Below are 15086 nucleotides of genomic sequence, written 5' to 3' on the forward strand. Positions count from 1 at the left end.
GGCAAAAATAATACTGATAACAATAGTCTTTTGGTTTGCTTTCAGACAAAATTTAAAGCTTCTTGTACTCCTAGATGCTTCCCACACCTTTCAAAACCCTTATGCTTGGTCTTCAAATAAATCTACTTTAAAGTGCTTATATCCAAAAAAGGAGGTCTTCCCATTACTTAAGCAGTCGGTAAGAGCATCCTGACGCCAGTAGAATCGAAAAAGAGTCATCCTTCTCCCTATCACTCTTATCTCTGAAAAAGGTTAAAGTATGAAGAACACAATAAAACATCAAATCAAATGCTAGTCTCATTATTTCCTCATTAAGCACTAAATAGAGAATAAAACAAAGCAAAGGGGCGTGAGTGATCTAAAGCCCCTCAGACAGAAGGCAAAGAAGGAGAATTCCCAAGCATGAACTTGGCTTAGCTCTTCTGGAAGCCCAACTTGCCTATTGCTTTAGGAATTAATGGACTGCAGATGTTACTATATTTTAAGAGCATATTTCACCCAGATCAGAGACTATGAACGATCCCAGTAGGGCAGATGTTCTGTGTAGTCAGTGGAAAATTCGATCAAATAAGCTGTAATTGCAAAAGTAATTAAAGTTCATTACTTACAGTAAATACACTCAGCAAACTTCAATAGCCACGGAAAAACAACTTTTGTTCTTCAACCATCACATCAGACCAAGTTCTTTAAAAAGAAAGAATTTGATCCCTGCAAAAGCAAAAGAGTCTTCTGGTTCAGAGACAGGTAAATATTTGCAAAGATAATACAGGTTAAAACATCAGGGGGTACTCCTGAAATCTCACTAGGATTGAAAAAATTGTGAGCACGGAATATTGTTGAACACAATTGATGACCAACTTGAACATATAATAATCCCCAAAACAGTTATATGCTTTCAAAATCTTATGTAATTGAGAATACTTCATAAGAGGGTGGGAATATGGGAGATGTTGCCAGTTTCTACTGAGCTCCATAGCTAATGTTTTAGGACGGCTTTGAGACTCTTTGGGGGATACTTTACCTCAAAGGCTTATGGGAACATCACAAACTATGGATGTTACATTCACATGGAAGGGCTAAAACTGCATTGACTTCCAATGTGTCTCGCATAGTACTAGGAATATTCCAGCAATCCAGTCTGATAGCTTCTGTCATTTCTCCATTTTGCAAATTTAGAGGCATTCAGTGACAGTGAAACATCACCCAGAAGTGAAGTTGTGGTCTTGAACCAGGCATTCAGACTCCAGTGGTCACTCTCTTCAGTCCATCCCTTCACTGCCACAAAAAACCAAGATCCTTATTGATTTTAAAATGAACCGTGTTCCACAACTTCACCATTATTAAAAATCAGTTTACCCATGAGTATCTTAAAACTTACCTTGAATTATGTTGCATTTATTAGTCCTTATTTTTTGTAACAATAGGAAAGCTCTTTGTCCGCTTTGCCAAATTGTTACTTGTCTTCGAATTATTCTCTGTGCTTTTGATAGTTCCCTTACTCCTTTAGACATGGCAAAGCAGAACTATAAAAACTCTTTGGCCTTGAAGAAAGCCAGGGTTTTATATCTTTCCAATATTTCTTTTAATCACAGTGTCATATTAAAGTGGGAAGAAATAGTTACATGAAAACACTCATTTTTAATCATTGCTTGCATTTTCAGCCATCTCATTTAACAATATAAAGTTTAAATATTTTGAGTACCATTAGCCTGAATTGGTAAAACTGTGTTAATGAACAGTAACTCCTTAAAATGGAAAGGCTTGCTTTTTCATGTGGAAGTCTTCTCTTAGATTCATTTCTGCGTGTGATGGCTTGCTAAACAGTGCATCAAAATGTCTGTTTCCAATCACATTTTGCTAGAAATAAGTTCATACACCGGGGGCAATCCACAAATACAAAAAGAAAAATGTAAGTTAAGTAAACTACCTGGAAAAAATACCTTCTAAAACCATTCATATTTAAAAGTCTGTCTAAACCACTGTTATCTGGTTTATGGCTGTTAGGAGCTTCATTGTGTACCAATAATCCAAGCAGGCCTCTTCTTTGGCAATGGAGTAATTAAACCAGCATCATTCCTACAGGCCACAGTTGAAAAATTACTTAACAGCGCATAGTAAGTTGTCGAGGAAAAGCATTCTATGAACTGTATCCCACACTGTTTGGGCCCTGTGACCCTGATGTTTATGAAATTGTTCTCAGTTGTCATGCCCTGTGCTGGATGATAAGGGACGGGAAGGTAATCACTAAGTTACATAAACTGACATTATACATTGGCCTGGGTTCTACTTCTGAACGTTCTACTAGTGCAGATGTGCAGTGACTGCCATCAAAGGACTTATTTTAGTGGGAAATAAACAGCACAGAAAACAATGTTGCTGAGGAGAGGTACAGGAAAGGTGGCAGGAAGCACACATGACGTATTATCAATATGATCTCAACACAACAGGGGCTTTCCTAGTCACTGCTTGTTTACCCTCAGATTACCTTCCCATTAGAAACATTTGAAATCACCAGGCCCCGCCTTTCACTGAGACATCTTCTGCTATATGTATATTGTGCAATCATAAGTAGCACAGAAGCCATTTTCCTTTCTATTATATTTAAGATATTAAAACACATTGTTTAATACTATTGGTGACACAAGAGAAAAAAACTGTGGCTCCATATTTAATTAAAAACATGAATAACTATTCAATTATTGGCCACAATATGAAGAAATTCAAAGATATTAGATTTTTTTTTTCTGATACAAGTACCACTAGCAGCTTTTCCTTTACGGAAATATTCCAAGATCACAAGTCATACAAGGTAACATGTATTCTGTTGACAATGAAGTTTCAGCTTCAACAAATATCCTGAACTCTTTTGACAGATTTGATGTGTCTTTTTTTTTTTTTTTTTTTTTTTTGGTTTTTCGAGACAGGGTTTCTCTGTGTAGCTTTGTGCCTTTCCTGGAACTCACTTGGTAGCCCAGGTTGGCCTCGAACTCACAGAGATCCGCCTGGCTCTGCCTCCCGAGTGCTGGGATTAAAGGTGTGCGCCACCACCGCCCGGCTTGATGTGTCTTATTTAAAGATAAGAGACTTACAGGGCATGAGGCATGCCTTTAATTTTAGCACTCCAGAGACAGAAGCAGAGGCAGGAGGATCTCTGTGAGTTCAAGGCCAGACTTGTCTACACAGTGAGACCCTAGAGAAAGATAAATGATAGATAGATAGATAGATAGATAGATAGATAGATAGATAGATAGATAGATAGATAGATAGAGGATGGATAAATGGATGGATGGATGATGGATGGATGGATGGATGGATGGATGGATGGATGGATGATGGACAGGTAGATGTAGATGATAGAGATTTCTCTGCCGTCAGGAGAGTTTTGAATGGTTTCTAAGCAACGCCAATGAAACTAAATTTGACTCTACTGTCCATCCCTTTACTCTTATAAATTGCATCTTTTTTTTTCCAAATATTGAAGGCTAGCGGTGCCCCATGTCTTGAAGCATGTTCTACTAGAAATCCAAATACACTATGATAGAAGAGACATCACATGATGGGAATCAGCTAAGAACAAGACTCTCCTAGGTCGACTGAGAGGGCAGAGGAGGGGAGGAATGATGGTAGGTGTGAAGGTTAGTGCCATCACCCTGACAACTGGGGTCACCTAGGAAACAAGGCTCCAGGCACACCTGTGAGAGATTATTTAGCTTCTGGGCCTGTCTGGGCAGGATTATGTTAATAAAGTTAATTGAAGTGGAAAGACCCATGGCAAAAGAAGGCAACATGATTCCCTGAACTACATACATGGAAGGGAGAAAGCAAGCTAAACACAGACATTCATTGCTCGATACTTATTAACTGTGCATGCCATGTGATCAGTGGTTTCTAGTGCCCACCACCACACCTTCTTTACCAGGGTAGTCTCTGCCTTTGAATTGTGAGCCAAAATTGACTATTGACTCTCTCTCTCTCTCTCTCTCTCTCTCTCTCTCTCTCTCTCTCTCTCTCTCCAAGGTCGCTTTTGTCACGTTAATTTTACCACAGGAAAAGAAACCAAGAGAGGGGGGATGTGTCCAGTACTGAAGAACACCCCCATGTCCTTGGAAGTTGAGCTGCCAGAGGACACAGACATTTTCTGTATACAAAACTATCAAAGGTAATAGTGATTGCAAAGCAGGACAAGGAAGCAGACAAGGAGAATCAAGGCACCTTGGGAATTAGAGATGATGTACTTGAAAAAGAAAAATATGCAGCTTTGAAAAGTAAAGAAAAAAACATTTCAGCTAATTTCTGGGGGGGGGGGGGGGAAGACAGTTGTGGCTTACAGTTGATCGACTCCCATAAAGAAGCAATCTCAGGATCGAATAAGGTAGTCAAGGCCGCAGCATAAAGGCCTTCTGCAGTGGCAGAGCTCCCTCGTATCAAGGTCCCTACTGTCTCACTTCACACGCGGGGCCAGAGGCATTGAGTTAACTTCATCGGCAGCCAGCGAAGTGTGTTCACAGAGAACCTGGACATTTCCCATGTACTGATTCACAGTTGACACTGGTAAATCTCTTCATGAGGCCAAGCAAGATCTATAACTGAATCCTCTTCTTTAGACTTTGACCTGCATGCACTGACAATATCACCTGCCTTGGTGCTTAGATGTGAGATCCATTCCTTCCCAAGAAACTTCAAAATATATTCCCATTCAAAATGCTTAACTTAACACCGAATAACAGTGAGATTTATCTTTTTTAATGACTGTGATTTAGAGTGATTTTAGGTTCACAGCAAAACTGTAGGAAAAGAACAGAAATATCCCATTAGTGCCCTGTGTGTTAAGTTGCACACAAGAGCTGTCACAGTGGCGTGAAATTTATCTTTTTACTTGGAAATGAAGTCAGAATGCATGACTGTTTTTACAGTAGTACTATTCATTCAACTTAGTTTATATAAATCAAATATTTTAGTCTGAGTTCTTTTTGTAGTTTCCTAACATGTTCTATATTAAAAAAAAAAAAACCCTAAGGATAACAAAAAAAATTCCTTACATACAATCAAATCCTATTTAAATTTTATTTACATAAAATGTTTTCATAAAAATGCTTCTTTGTCTGCACATTTTTAGTTTCTATGTAAAAACATTAGAAGAAAAGTAAAAGAAAGAACTCACAGCAACAATTTCAGGTTGTCACTGGCAGGCTTCCAAATCAGGGGTAAAAAATCCCAACTTCCAAATGCTATCAGATTCATATTTCACGCACTGTGTTTCTGCATCTGATTAACTCACAGTTAAAGTGTGAGAGCGGCTAATGAGTGTCGCTTACTGTGGTCTCACCTTTGACTCCCTCTCCACAAATCCTCATGGACTTGAAGTTCTAGGAGCTGGGAGTTGTGTGTTCTCTTTTTTTATAATGAGTGTAGGCACCTCCATGGGAGCTTGGTATGTGACAGAGCACACCAGCTCCTGTGCCATGTCCCAGACCAACCTCCTAACTGGCTTCCCTTCCTCTGCTGTTGCCCATACCCACTTCCCACCAAATAATATTTTGAAAACAGCAAAGGAACAATCCAATTGAGATGCAATCAAGATTGCTGCTACTTGCTCAAAAACATTCCATTGGCTCTCCACCACACAAAGAGTAATTCCAAGTCCTACCAGGTCCTACAATGTCCAGGAGGTTTCCCCATGCACAGGTATTAGGTGACTGTTTAAAAAAAGATATGAGCTCACATTTGGGTGAAGAAATGGAGAAGGGTGGGTTAAACAATCGACACATAACACCCACTTAGCCACAGGGTCCACTGTCATACTTAAGATTAGCACCAAGTTCAAAAGCATGCATACACTCTGCAGAGGGATATTCACAGAGGCTTATCAACCAAACCATGAAAGGGAATCTCCCCCTGCCCTCCAGGTTTTGTTCCTCGAATTGCACAGCAAGCCACCTAACAGAGCCTTATCTTAGGACCTTGACGTCAAGACCAAGATGCACCACAATTTTAATCGTTGCTTTGTGTTTCTCCAATTCCCAAGTTTACATGCTTCTGATGGATGGGGTAAGAGTAGGTGTGGGAAGGGGGCAGGAAACTTAAAGTGATTAAACACTCCACAGGAAAGCTACTGTGCATATTACTGTCCACATGACTTCAATTTCAGAAACTGCCAGATAAGGAATATAGAAAGAAAAAGCAAGAGGCTTGAAAGGTTTTCTTCCCTTTTGGAGTTTCCCCTATTCCTGCTTTGTATTTGCTTACCATATATAATTATTGTACGCCTTTTTACAATCAGACCCCTCTAAACCTTAACTCTTTTATATTCCATGCAAACCATTACTTGTGAGACATTTGCTATCACTTTATCATTAGTGATAAAGTGCTAAACTTTTTAATTGTTTACCTTTTCTAAAGTAGAGTGCTGTATGGAATTCCAATGTACCTTCTTGAACAGGTGAGGAAAGAGGGATCTTGAATGTGCCTTAAGAGTCACGTGAGCAGCACCCATTGTTTGTGCTGTGGACTGAGAACTGATACTGCACTGAGCAGCAGTTTAATGTAGGGTTGTAGCAGCCTTTTTCTTTCGGGCCACCACCAGTTCCCAAATCATGACACAGACACTATTAGTTTTGAATGCTCGGCCTAGCTAGGCAGGTTTCTGGCTAGCTCTTTTAACTTAAATTAGCCTGTATCTCTTTATCTACCTCTTGCCTCAGGGCTTATTACCTTTCTTTATTCTGTGTGTCTTTCTTTCCTTCTGACTCTGCGACTGGATCCTGGTGTCTCCCTTGTTCTCTCCTCCTCCTTCTTCTCTTGTTCCTCCTCCTAAGCCTAGATTTCTCCTTCTATTTATTCTCCCTCCCTGCCAGCCCTGCCTATCCGTTCTCTGTCCAGGTATTGGCTGTTCAGCTTTTTAGTAGACCAATCAGGTGCCTTAGGCAGGCAAGGTGAAACAAATGCAATGCATTACATAACTTTAAAAAAATGCAGCAAAAACAAGAGTATCACAACTTTACACAGTTAAAGTAATATTCTGCAGTATAAACAAATGTAACATATCTTGGCCTCGTTAAAGTAATATTCTTCAACACAGGGACATGGGAATTGTCCATCTCTGTCCAAAGTATGTTCATCACAAGAAGATGAATTAGGAGAATCTTTATGGCCACAGAGGTTCAAAGTCATTCGGAGTATTCCTATGAGGCCTTACACAATTGGTCATTATATTACAAGCGGGGTGACTAGAAGCTAATTATTCTCTAGGGAAACTCCGGACATGGCAAGAAAATAAAGAAACCTTACCAGGGACCTGGGCTGGATCTTTCAAGGAATTGATACAAAAGCTCCCCCAGGTTGCATGATAGCAAAGAAACTTTAATCAGAAGTGAAGGGCTAGCACGGGTCAGAAAGAAGGCAGTACTGGGGGTGACAGCAAGAGCTGGGAGAGGCCTGGATGGATAAAGCACCTGCGGCAGAAACCTGAGGAACAGAGTTCAGATGCCCAGAGCCTATGAAAAGTAGCTCCTAACCCTCCAAAGGCAAAAGCTCTAGAGAAAGGTGACTAGCCAGATGAGGCAGGATAGGTGAGTTTCAGGTTCAGCAAGGGACTTTGCCTCAATAAATAAAATGGAGAGATATTGAAGAAGGCATTAATGTCAATTTCAGGCCTATACACATGTTCATGCACATACACATACATCCACACATGTGTGCCCACACATGTGCATGCATGCATGGAAACACAAATACATAGAAATATATGCATACCATACACATACAAAGTGACCATGGGCTACCTAAGGGATGGCACTCAAGCTCACCAATTATTGCTTGGGCTTCCTTATATGGGGTTCAAGAGAAAGAAGAAAATGATTGCTAAGTGATTCCCTGGGCTTGCTCTCCCATTGCAACTCAACGACGCAGGACACAGTAGTTTGGGCTCAGAACTCTCTAGGAGAAACTTTAGATGAAAGAATTATATTTAAAACCAAGCTATAAAGTCTTACAGGCTTTGTAATTCAGGCCTTAGAACAATGCTTGATGTGTAGTAGACACTCAGAATCACGTGTTGGATTACCATGATGGGTCAGTATTCTTTCTGGCCTTCTCTTTGAAGTTCCTTAGACCTATCACCTGCCCATAACTCTTGGTTACAGCTGTACTAGGCTTACTGAAGCCCTCCCCAATGAGTCCTGCTTCTCTAGTTTTATGACTTTGCTACAAATGTAAAGATGCTCGTGGGGAGAACGACCCTTCTCTTTGAAGCCTGGCCAACTCTTACTTTCTCCTTGGCAGCATAACTGAAGCGTCCTCTCCCGGGATGTCGCCACTTTGATCTGATGCTGTCCCCCTTCCCACTGTGCATGCCTCTGTGTGTCCTCTTCATAGGGAGCTGCTGTCTTCACAGTACTCACCGGCTCGTTTATCTTCTCCGTTACGCTTGATTGCTGTAGAGGTGGTGGTAGGAGCGTGGTCTTACACTCATCCGTCTAAAGCAAGCATCAACGTCTGATGTTACAGAAGGAATGCAAAATAAATGTCTGTTGTAAGAGCAGGAAAAATGCTCTCTTGTGTTAATTTATTCTGTTTTGTGGTATTTATTTGTTTTCGATATGATTGATTTTAGCTTAGGCTAGTCTTGACCCAGTCCTTCTACCTCACCTATGAGCATGAAGATCCCATTCTGAAAAGAAGAGAGGAAGGAAAGAAATTTTTCCCCTTAAGATTACCCCTTCAAATTGCTTTTCACAACCATTACTCCCTGACTTCCACGTGGTTTTATTGTTCAAAACTAGGTCACATGTCTAACAGTGACTACAGAGAAAGTTGGGAAAACGAACGTTTTGGCTGACCACATTTCTGTCCTGTGAGAAAGTCAGGCTTGTTAGCTGCCTGGAGATGAGGCATAAATAAATAAATGCTGAACTATCAACTTACAATGTCTTCTACACAGTTCCTATTTGTAAATTCAAAACATAGTACTATTAGAAAAGAACCAAGGCCTAACTGGTGGAAGCAGATTTAGAAAACGCCTCCTCTTTCCCAAACAAACATTTAAAGGGAAATCTAGGTTTTGTCTAAATTTACTTCAAAATTCCACAATGGCAAGTAAAAGAAAATACGAAAACACAATTTTCTTATGAGTAAAAGAAAAAAATCAAAGGAAACCCTTCTGAGTTAACAGGTGACATTGATCACTGAAGTAATAAAACCAAAAATAATTTCTAATACACAATCAAAACACCAGTGTAACATACAGGCAAAGTGACAAATAGTAAGAAATGTGAATGGCCTCAAACTCAGAGATCGACCCATGCTATCGTCAAAACACCTAATAAGCCCAATTACTCCTTTTTATGATATACTTCTTAAACCTCCAGACTTGTTGATTTTGATTTTATTAATATGTAAGTAATGATTTTTTCTCTTTTGATTTTTCAAGACCGGGTTTCTCTGTGTAGCTTTGTGCCTTTCCTGGAACTCACTTTGTAGCCCAGGTTGGCCTCGAACTCAGAGATCTATCTGCCTCTGCCTCCCAAGTGCTGGGATTAAAGGCATGCACCACCACTGCCCAGCTATATGTGAGTAATGTTAAAAACTAATGTTTGTGGGGTTTTTTCTTGTCAAGTTGGAAAAGTGTGTGTGTGTGTGTGTGTGTGTGTGTGTGTGTGTGTGTGTGTGTGTACTTAAATAGGAAATAATAGATCAGACACCACCCATGGAACCATGTAATTTGCTGGTCAAACTTACTTTTTATTTATTTTCTCCATTAAATGAAGTAAAATAGTAAACTCAAGCTCATTTTCCACCTACTGCTCTTCCCACCAAACGTCGTCATAGAAATTCACTGTCTGCCTGTTGAGGGAGAGTGAGTGGGTGAGTGTAATTCCAGGCATTTAAAAAAGAAGTCATGCCATGCTTACATATATCCACACATCTTAGTCATAAAATAATAATTGGTAATTATTATTTTTGTGAGTGAACTTTTTTTCAATACTATTTTTCACACACTCATTCCATGTTTATATAGACCTAGATTATTCATTTTAACTGCAGTAGAAAATGCAAATTCTATCTTCAATATTTTATATCTTGGATAAATGTCATTTTTAGAAGTATTTATATGTAATGACTTTTCCCCTGCTTCTGCATTTTCATCTTTTCCTAGTATTTTATTCCCAAAGATACACACACACACACACACACACACACACACACACACACGCACGCACGCACGCACACACACACACACACACACACACATACACACATACACACATATACACACATACACTCATATGCACACACACAAAGAGATAGATACAGACAGACAGAGGCAGAAAGAGACAGACACAGAGCTTTTAATTTGGTGCTCTAAATTCTCCTGGTGAATGCTCTGGAACTATGTTTTCTAGCCCCAAGTGTACAACAGAAGAAAATACACAGCAGTGAACGCTCTTGGACTTTTCTCCTCCCCTTACGTTATATTACTTACATATAACTGAGAAAATGTTTGCAACTGCAACTGTGTTTGAGATTTCACGTTACTCTTCCCAAAGTCACAAGGGTGGAAACGGCACCTTGGGAAGAGAACTCACAGTTGGGTGCATGAGTCGCTGACTGACCATGGCGGTTCTGTGGACAATGCTCTTCAGATGTGTAATTTGGAAGGAAAGGGAAAAAGAGGGATGAGCACATCTGCTTCCTCAGAAAGTGGATACTTGGAAAGGTTTGCTCCGGAGCTGCCGCCCCCGATGAAGTGGTATTGTTTCGCTGCCCTGTGTTCCTGTTTCTTCCTTGTCTGCATTAGTTTTATGCACCTTCCTTTTATACGCACATACTCTCACACATGTAAGGTGTATCTACAAAGACAGAATACCAGTCAGAATAGTCATAACTATATTTTATGACTAAGATTATATTTGCCCCACATGTTGTGACAAACCTGTTAGCCCTTCCTCATTTATGCTTCAAACCAAATGTCAATCAACTCAAAATAACTAAGAGCATTGAAATAAAAGAAGTTCATGCTAATTTTCTTCCACACCTCTCAAAAAATATAACAATTTGTTTTACCCACAGAACGATGGTTACATTTGTGTGAGTCTGTGTATAACAGGGATTTATGTTACATTTGTATCAACAAAGCTGAGCCATGTACACCCTTCAGTGAAGCAAAAGAACCCCAAAGTGATTATTGTTCTTGGAGAGTTTACATCATAATAAGTAAAATGACACAAGCAGGCAGACAAATAGCATTGACTGGGAGATAGATACATTAATGATGGGGAAGGGGATTGTGATCCAGGAGGAAGACTATGCAGCTGGAGCTCAACTGGAGTTCCTCAACTGTAACTTATGAGGGAGGAGGCACCATGAAACAGGACAGGTGAGGTGGTGCAGACCTCAGTAGCCGCGCCTGCTTCACTGAATAGCATCGCACCTGTCACGTACTAGTGGCTGTGAAAATGTGCTGGTTCACCATACAACCTTGTGAATATTAAAACTTATTCTTTGCTCCTCTCCCCCCTCCAAAAAAAAAGGTAAGAAATCATTCACAGAATTCCTGTAGAAAAAAAAAAAAAGATAAAGAAGCATGTGAAGATGTTTATAGTAAACACAAAGACACAGAAAAAATGCTAATTTTTTATCCAAAGAGGAATTTAAAGACATGCACCACAGAATATTTAAAATTTGCACATTATCATAGGAAAATAGCTGTTCCCTGGGGTGGGGGGAACTAGCTCATGTTTAGGAATGAGAAAGGAGAATTTGACTTATTCTTACATCCTTCTTTCATCATCTACTATTCCACAGCTCACAGCTCTTCCCTCCCTCATTCTGTGGGAATCAGCTCACCTTAAAAACTGTCCTATCCCTTGACACATGGAACTTTCCTTAGGACAATGGAGCAGAGTTATCACTCCATGCTCACACTCAGCTCCTGAAAGCTAATCTGTGTTTCTCAGTGAGACCACAGCACATAGCTTCCTGGAGGAAGACTTAGCAACTAAGTTTGTGACACTGTGAAGCTTTCTATTATTTCACATCTGCCTGCTCTCTTGGATCCTTTCCCAGGCATAAAGGAAGAGCTAGGTATAAATCAGACATTATGTGCAATTTCTAAGTTCCCTGAGAACGTAAGGAAAGAGACCCAGCTAGAGAGATGCCAAAACACAGCCAGCAATGACAGTGATCAAAAGGAAATGGGGAACCTGCCTTCCATTTAGATCTGGGATCACATCCTCAGGCACTCCCTGTATAGTCCAAGAACAGAAACATTCTGAGCACATGACGACGACTAAACCCTCTACAGAAAGCCTCAGCATAGGCATGTGTCAATATATCAGTGTATCGGACCGCATGTGCTAGCTTTTCCATAACCCTCAGTCTACATTAGCTCCATGATGTATGCAGAGAAAAAGTGTGATAAGTCAGGCATGGTGGCGCAGGCAAAGCCCATACAATAGGATAATGGATTCGAGGTTTATAGCTTATGGAGAAGGAAATGCATCTTTCTTATAACCTTGCTTCTAAGATAACAGACAAAAGGAGGAGGGGGAGAAGAAGAGGGAGAGGAGGAGGAGGGGGAGGACTAACAAAGGCCATGGTCATATGTAGCATGACAGCTGCTCCCAGTGGATCCCCAGGACAAGGCCATTAAGAAGTTCATTGTGTCAAACAGTGGAAGCCATGGCCATCAGGAGCACATCCAAAGCAACTGACTGCGACACCTGTGCACTCAGCCTTCCATGAAGCTAAACTGCCATGGGAGCTGTACGGTTCACAGCGAGTTGGTTAGGAATTCATCTGTGAAGCCCAGAGGACAAAAGCCACCAATATTTATTCTAACTTTCCCAGCTGCTAGTAGTGCTGACAAACCCAGAGAAGCTCATGCAAGGACCTGAGTCCTTGATCATCAGCAAAACACTGTTTTGTTTTACATTTGACTGTTAAAAAAAGATGGCAAAGATTATTTAACATTTTAAAACACGTTATTTATTTTGTGTGAAGGAATGTGTGTGTGTGTGTGTGTGTGTGTGTGTGTGTGTGTGTGTGTGTGTAGAAGTCAAAGGATAACTTGCAGGCTTTGGTGTTCTCCTTCTAACAAGTGGCTCTTAGGATTGAACTTAGGTCTTCAGACTCAGCAACAAGCATCTTTACTCACTGAGCCATCTCTTTGGCCAGTCAAGGATTATTTAAATGTCTCGTGTGTCTTTAAATACTATGTTATGAGGCTTTCCTTGGTCTGTTTACAAAAAATTTTGAGGAGATAAGACTACAGTTACTGCTACTTAAGTATCTTATAACACCAGGACATACATTGAACCCTAAGAGAAAGCCATAGACAAACCAAGAAGACTGATGAAATTCTCAGGGTATAGTGAGTGGCAAAGTACTTGAGAATGTGAGACCAAAGCTCCTCCATTTTTAAAATAAGGCCTAAACATTCTCCATTTTAGGTATAGGCTTGAGATACTGGAACAGGCCTTGAGTTACTGGAACCAGTAGACCCAGATTCCAGGAATTAGAAAGTGCAAAGTACAGAGTGTCCCAACCCTAGCAATCCATGGTGATTGCTTAACCACAGAAATGTCCCCACCTGAGGGCAGCCAATGAGGAAAAGTGATAGACATCCACCCCCCCTTAGATGTAAGATAAAGATAAGGTCTCTAGAAAGTCCCTAGAAGTGAGCCAATCAGAGTTGTACCCATACTAGCACCCCTAACTGATGTAATCTTGTGATTTTTGCCTTTAAAAACTGAGCTTGCAGAGGTGCAGGCACGTCCTCCAGCCTCCACTGTGTTGGATAGCTTGACAGGGACCCTTTTTATTGCTCCCCAATAAAGCCTTGCTTTTGCATTCTGGTAAGCTCATCTTTGGTGGTCTCTCTGGGGGTTGAGATCTGGGCACAACAGAGACAAGCCACTTAAATGACAAAGTCTTGTTTAATTTATGGTTCCAGGGGTTTCAATCCATGATGACTCAGCTCCTGCTATACTAGAATATTCTGGAAAGATTCATATGGGTAAGGCTTAGTTCCCAGATCAAGTGCTACCAAGAAGCAGTAGAAACTTTAGGAGGTGGGGCATAGTGGACAGAAGTAGGTGACCAGGAATGTGTGCCCTTGAAAACTACAATAGGATTGTCACTCTCCGACCCTTCTCTCTCCCTCCTCCTCTTCCTTCAGTGAGCAGAGCTGCCTTCTGTCTTTCTGTCTCCCCTTTTACCAGAATCCAGGAGAAAACTGACCATAGACCAATGAGCCCAAATGAATTTTTCCTTAAGTTAATTTCTTGGATGTTTTGTCATGACAATTGGAAGCTGACCCATACAGACAATCAGCACGAGGAATGGGAAGGTTGCTATGAGTATGTCTGATGATGTAGTTTGTAGCTGGAGAGTTTTCTCTCCGGGTCCCACCAAACCCCAGCAGTCCAACAGCCCACTTATAAAATAAACACACAGATGCTTATATTATTTAAACTGTTTGGCCTAATGGCTCAGGCTTCTAGCTATCTAGTTCTTACATCTTAAATTAATCCATTTCTATAAATCTATACCTTGCCATGTGGCTAGTGGCTTACCGGCATCTTCACATGCTGCTTGTCATGACAGCAGCTGGCAGTGTCTCCCTCCACCTTCCTGTTCTCTCTGTTCTCCTCTCTGTTAGTCCCGCCTATACTTCCTGCCTGGCTACTGGCCAATCAGTGTTTTATTTATTAACCAATCAGAGCAACACATTTGACATACAGACCATCCCACAGCAGTAGTTCAAATGCCTTTGAAAGTGGATTACAGAAGGACTTTGGAAACATTTGGAGAAGTAGACAAGGGAAGCCTGGAGTGCTGTAAGCAGAGTTAGATGGGCTAGTCTCATGGACTCTTAAAACACTACACTAATCAGAATATACCTAGTAACAACTGCTATGGAGAGTTCCAAGGAAATCAGTGACTCTAGTAGGAACTGTACTAAAGGCCAATGCAGTTAAGATTATGTCTACATTTTGTTCATGTCTTAAGAGGCTGTATTTCAATCAGATGAACTAATTAATTTCTCAGAAGAAATTTGAGTACTGTGTATCATGCAGATGGGGGCA

Source organism: Peromyscus californicus, unplaced genomic scaffold, assembly GCF_007827085.1.
Source record: "Peromyscus californicus insignis strain IS unplaced genomic scaffold, ASM782708v3 Scaffold_22__1_contigs__length_63687245, whole genome shotgun sequence".
Taxonomy (NCBI): Eukaryota; Metazoa; Chordata; class Mammalia; order Rodentia; family Cricetidae; genus Peromyscus; species Peromyscus californicus.